Genomic DNA, 5772 nt, shown 5'->3' on the forward strand with positions numbered 1-5772 from the left:
AAATTGACATAAAATTGGCTAAATTACAAATTAGCCCTTGAATATGTTTTCTTTTATTAATTAAGTGGATTTGTGGTTGGTGACTTATTATTTGTTTAAATTATAAACAAAGGTGATTAAATTGATTTTAATTACCTTTTTGGCAAAAGTACAGTTTAGCCCCTAATTGGTTAAAGTACAATTTAGTCCCTAAACTTTTATTAACTTAAAATGTTTAAGTTTTTGATTTGTAACTTGGGTTACTTAGAATTGAAGTTATTGAGTTCCGCTTTTAAAATGGATTAATATTTTGTTAAATTGTTTTATAAATATAAACTCGGGTTTATATTTGATAAACGTTTTGAGTCGGATTAGACTTGGGTCATCCGACAAGTGAGGGTAGCTTGGTAGTTATTGGTAACTCGGCAAACCCACTATTTGTAAATTATTTATTATTTAAAGTTATTAAATAATATTTATAAATTGGATTTTAAGCGAGAACTCAATAGACTTATATTAATTGGGCTTTATTACCTTTTGGATATATTTGTGTTACTTTGGATTGTTTATTTACTTCGTGTTAATTGTGCTAGTCTTATGTGGTGTCTAGTACTCTCTAGAGTTAGGGTCTGATTTTAATAATTATTTTATTGTCTAGACTCGTCTACTGTTCGTGCTTCAGAGGCGAATCAGAGTTAGTTGCTTGCCGGTATTTCACGTGGATTAGCAAGCAGTGAGTTTATATTTACTATTTACCGCTTTATTAAGTAAATTGTTATTTTAATATTAAATATATATACTGTACGTATATTTCGAACTGTTTTTATATTATGGCTCTTAGTTGGAACATGCTACCTAATGGGCATCATTAGGACTTCGTGCGCACCGGTATTGATCTGGGTAAGGTATATATGGAAATGTGGTAACTCGGTGTGAGCATAGCTCTCGGGACCAGGTAGAGTAACTCGGTGTAGCTCAGCTCTCGGGACTCTGGTATAAGTGTGGTCAGTGGTAACTCGGTGTAGCTCAGCTCTCGGGACCAGACCTATTGGATTATGATTATTATTTAGAATTGTGGATTAGGGTTCCAACTATTATCCGTAATATCGTTATTAAATGTTTTAAACGTTTTAAAGGTTTTCCACTTAATAAATGTAAATAGTGGTATGAACTCATCTCAGTATATCTGACCCCGTTGTTTTCCCAATTTTTCCCAGGGTTATGATCTGAGAGAGTCTGGTGATCTCCGCATTTACTTTTCCTCGGAGGTTCCATTTATTTTGATAAACTGTCAAACTATTTTATTCTTAGACCGCAGTAGTTGACTAGACGTCTTTATTATTATTACAGTTGTTTGTCGGATTGATCTGACTAGTTATATTGCTCTGGCATGTTATGTAGTTATTTCGGATTATTTATGTTATGCCTATTTTTAGACTCGGAATTGGATAAGCATGTTATACTATCTGTTGAATATTATATCTGCTAGATTTAGGCTGAAGTCTCGGTTGCCCCCGAGCATTGGTTTTCTGCAGGTTTATGTATTTATGTGTTAAATGATAGGCTAGCTACGGGTTTCGGTACTACATTACCCATACCCTAGCGCCGGTCGCGATTCATGAAAATGGGTCGTGACACTTACATACCTGCGAGCATAGGACTTTTCTGAGTGATCGCGCTGCAAACATACATATCTTATTTGTTACACCACATCAATCGTATAAAATCCAATCCAATCAGTTTATAATCCATAACGACGTTCTTATATAATATGAGTCTCGAGAGTATACAACTCTTCAAAGACTATAGATACTCGAAAGCGTATTGCTTACTCGAGTAAACACAAAACATAATTTGTGCTCATGCACACTCCTAACTCGACTCCTAATAGAACCAATAGGAGGGGACGTCTTTGTAAAACTTTTGAAAAATCGACGAAAAAGATGATAACGTTCAAAAGACATGACTGGAAATCCCTATAATCCGCAGTAGTTCCTAGGTATAGATTGACTCTTTCCTATACTCCAATAATAAAAGAACAATGGCCTAGGAACACTAAACCATTGCTCTGATACCACCTTTGTCACGATCCAAATTTATGAGTCGCGACCGGCGCTAGGGAATGGGAGTGGTAGCTCCAAATCCCGTAGCAAGCCTAAAAACCTGTGTAAATTTTTCGCAAATCAAAACATATTTCATATAGTAAAATACATATGACCCCATTTACAAATAATATAAGAGTTAAAACGCGTTATACAATAGTATAGTTAACAAATGCTAGACTACTGCGGACTGCTAGAATGAAAACATTCTTTTTCTTCTTGTACAAATCACTTCCGAGAATCAGGACTTCGGAAGATTGACTCTTCAAATCATATCATGCTATCCCTGAAAAATGGGAGGAGCAACGGGGTCAGTATAAAACTGAGTGAGTTCACCAAATTACACGCAATATCACATAAAGGGTTAAAATCCATTGAAAATCCGTTCTATATATCAAAAATAATCTTTTGACATCATATTGCGTATCTTCTTTACTTTCCTTCATAATTGTTTGTTTATTTCATAAACTTATAGTTTATAAGTATTTGTCGTCCTTGATTTCTTATTATGATATTGATTTTTTTTTCTCGTTTTGTTGCATTAGTTTTCGACCGAATCTTAAATCTAAGTTTATATTATTATGATTCTAAGTCGAACTAAATCATTGGCAAGCCTCTTGTGACTTGATCCTTATGGTTGGGTCCCAAGATAGTTCAACCGAGTTACCCATAACCATATGGTACAGTCCCGAGATAATTCAACCGAGTTACTTGTACTATTTCTCAATCCCAAACGATCGATATGAGTCCCGAGATAATTCAATCGAGTTACTCCTTAGACACGGGTCCCGAGATAGTTCAACCGAGTTACCTTCGTGTCTGCATTCGGACTCTGCACCCTGCAGGTCTTTTGAACTTAACTGTCGATTCATATAATTTCTATTGACATTTAATAGGAGTGTTTGTTCACATTGTGTCTCGATTTTGTTTCGTATTGATTCTCGATGTATCGCACTTACATTTTGTTACGTATGAGTTCCGAGGATTATCATCGAGAATGGATGAGATACAGGTCCCGGAATAATTCTACCGAGTTCCACCTTGTATCTCAGTTCTTATTATTGAATATGTCAGAGTTCACTTTTCTTATCTCATGTATTTATCATTTCGATGATTTATGTTGGATTTTCTTGATCCTTTATGGACCATGACATGCACATTACAATCAACAAGCATACATCTATAACACACGCACGTATGGGTATTCATTATAATTAAAAGTACATATAGGAACGTACAAGGTATCTTTATAAATATATGAATAATAGTACATATAGGCATGTACTATATTTTTCTTATTTGTATTTGGTTCGATTTATATTATTATCAAATAACACATTACGATAAAACATCATTTTCAAAGCATACATACGTATACATTTTAAAAGCAAACATCTCAAATATATAAATATTCATATAGCTTTTCGTATTAAAATACGTAGTTTTATGAATATTAACGAGTAATTTAAAGTGTACTCACCACTTGCTATCCAAATTCTTCAAATAAGCTGGACGATATCTCGATCCGTTTGCCTCGAGCCTTATCGATAGTCGCTTCTTCGAGTCTACGCAAATTCGATAACGCTACGAATTAATAAAATTTCTAAGTATAACTAATTTATCAAAAAGCTATTTTTCTAGTCTACTTCGGCTAACAAAACTCTTATCTAAAAATAGTCCGACCCCAAAAAAAAATTGACATTCTTAAAGTTCGGAATGTCGCCTACAACTTTTGTTTAGGTCTCGGAATGAAATTCGCACCCGAAGGTGTCAGAATCTAGCCCATAAGGTTTTTACATAGGGCTGTCCTAAAACTGCAGACCTGCTCTGAGCAATAAAGTGTTCTGCTCAATTTGATCATCTTAGAGGCAGAATTAGAGAAACCTTAAAGCCATACAATTGTAGCTAACATTTCAAAGTTTCCGTACCAACAAACGGAACTGGATTTGGACTTATACAGCCCGAGATATTGCCTTTGCAATATCTCTGTTTTGCAAGGCATTTTCTGCAAAACGTCAATTTGTTCACATCGACTAAATCGTAGTTTCTTACGCAATGAAGCTAACCTATCGATACCACATTCTAACAAAAACACAATCCAGCCCCTATACATATCATAATCATACACATTCCAAGACCTAAGCATCATTAAAACGCTTAGGCCCGAATTACATACCTAGGCCGAACTACACATATCGATTTTTCAATCAAACCTTAACAATCAAAATCAACTTCCATTCAGCCATTACTATTCAAAAATCAAGCTTATAACTATCAAATGATCCTCACATCCTTGACCTAGCTTCATGGCCAAACCCTTCATAAATTTTTCAATCCAAAAATTTAAATAGCAACAACACAATTCATATGTCTATAATCATCAATTTCAATTCATCATGATTTTGCCAAACTCCTAAGCCTAATTTCTTCTTCAATTTATCATTCAAAATCAATAATTTCCAGCCACAATACACCACAATACATCAGCCCTAATTCAACCTCAATTCATCCATTATAACACTTAATTCATAGCTCATAATCATCATTCATAATCAAACAACCATTATCATCAAACTTTAACAAAAACCGAAATATTAAACCTGAAACCCTAACTATAATTTGAGTTTATTACCTCAAATTGAAGCCATAGATCTGTAGAGAATCCTTTCCTCGTTCCGTGGCCGCAAGAATCGCTCAATTCGGACTTAAAACGAATGAGATATGATGTTTTGAAGATTTGTGAGAAATTTAAGAGGAGAGTTACGGGATTCTTCTCCTTTGGCTGCAAAATTGTGTTTGAATGAATGATTATTCATTCATAAAAGATGCTAATAAGTGGGTAAAAAGTCCACTTAAGTCCTTGAAGTTGTCACCTCCTTTCTCTTCACTTTCTAGCTTATCTTTCGTACAATTTAGTCCACTAATCTTTTAATCATTCGATTCTCGATATATTCCGTATTATTTATTTCTCAAATAAATAACATTAGTCTCATATCTTTTAATATCACTTTCCAATAATTTATCTTGGCAATTTTGGCTAAAAACGCTCAAATTTCCATTTTGAGCTAACTTGTACTTTTTCGTCCAATATTTCATCTTAATGACCATCGATAACCACTTTATCGATATTATTTTCTTATCTTGAGAAAATAGATTAAAACACAACTTCCTCCGAAAGTTTATGGTTAAAAGTTCACTTTAGTCCTTAAAGTGGCTAATTTGCACTTTAACCCTTATTCTTAACTAATCATCAAACTATCTTCTACACGATTTCGTATACTTATGAAACTATGACGATCGTTTATTACTAATATTTCACGGACCTTGTCGTGAATATTATTAGCTCTGGCTTTCCAACTCATTTTATTTTATTCCCTTTTAGTCCCGATTAAATTCAATTTATCGCATAATAATTTTCCAGGTAAATTCTTATTTTACGATAATTCCAATAGACCCGCTTCGGTCTAAGTCCTTATTATCCAATCCTAATCTGATAATCTCATTCTTAATCTTTACAATTATTCCTCGTGGCACTTCACGTAATACCTCAAAAATTTAGGTTATTACAGAAATGCTTGGATTTGTTTCGTAACTTTTGTAAAATTTTGGCATAAGTCGCAAAAAAGTGAAATGTTTTTATTTGTTTCGTAATGTTTGTAATGGTTTGGCTTAAATCGCTAAAAAGGTGAAA

At 33.8% G+C, this 5772-nt stretch overlaps 1 long non-coding RNA gene across 1 annotated transcript; it reads right to left on the reverse strand.

Annotated features, from left to right (window-relative positions):
- Positions 1-2143: 2143 nt before the first annotated feature.
- LOC126659848 (uncharacterized) lies at positions 2144-5394 on the reverse strand. Its single transcript, XR_007635113.2, has 3 exons — positions 4714-5394; positions 3562-3646; positions 2144-2367 (listed from the first exon to the last, which is right to left on the reverse strand). It is a non-coding gene; the product is annotated as an uncharacterized LOC126659848 (long non-coding RNA).
- Between the last annotated feature and the right edge of the window lie 378 nt (positions 5395-5772).

Source organism: Mercurialis annua, linkage group LG8 (genome assembly GCF_937616625.2).
Source record: "Mercurialis annua linkage group LG8, ddMerAnnu1.2, whole genome shotgun sequence".
NCBI classification, from domain to species: Eukaryota; Viridiplantae; Streptophyta; class Magnoliopsida; order Malpighiales; family Euphorbiaceae; genus Mercurialis; species Mercurialis annua.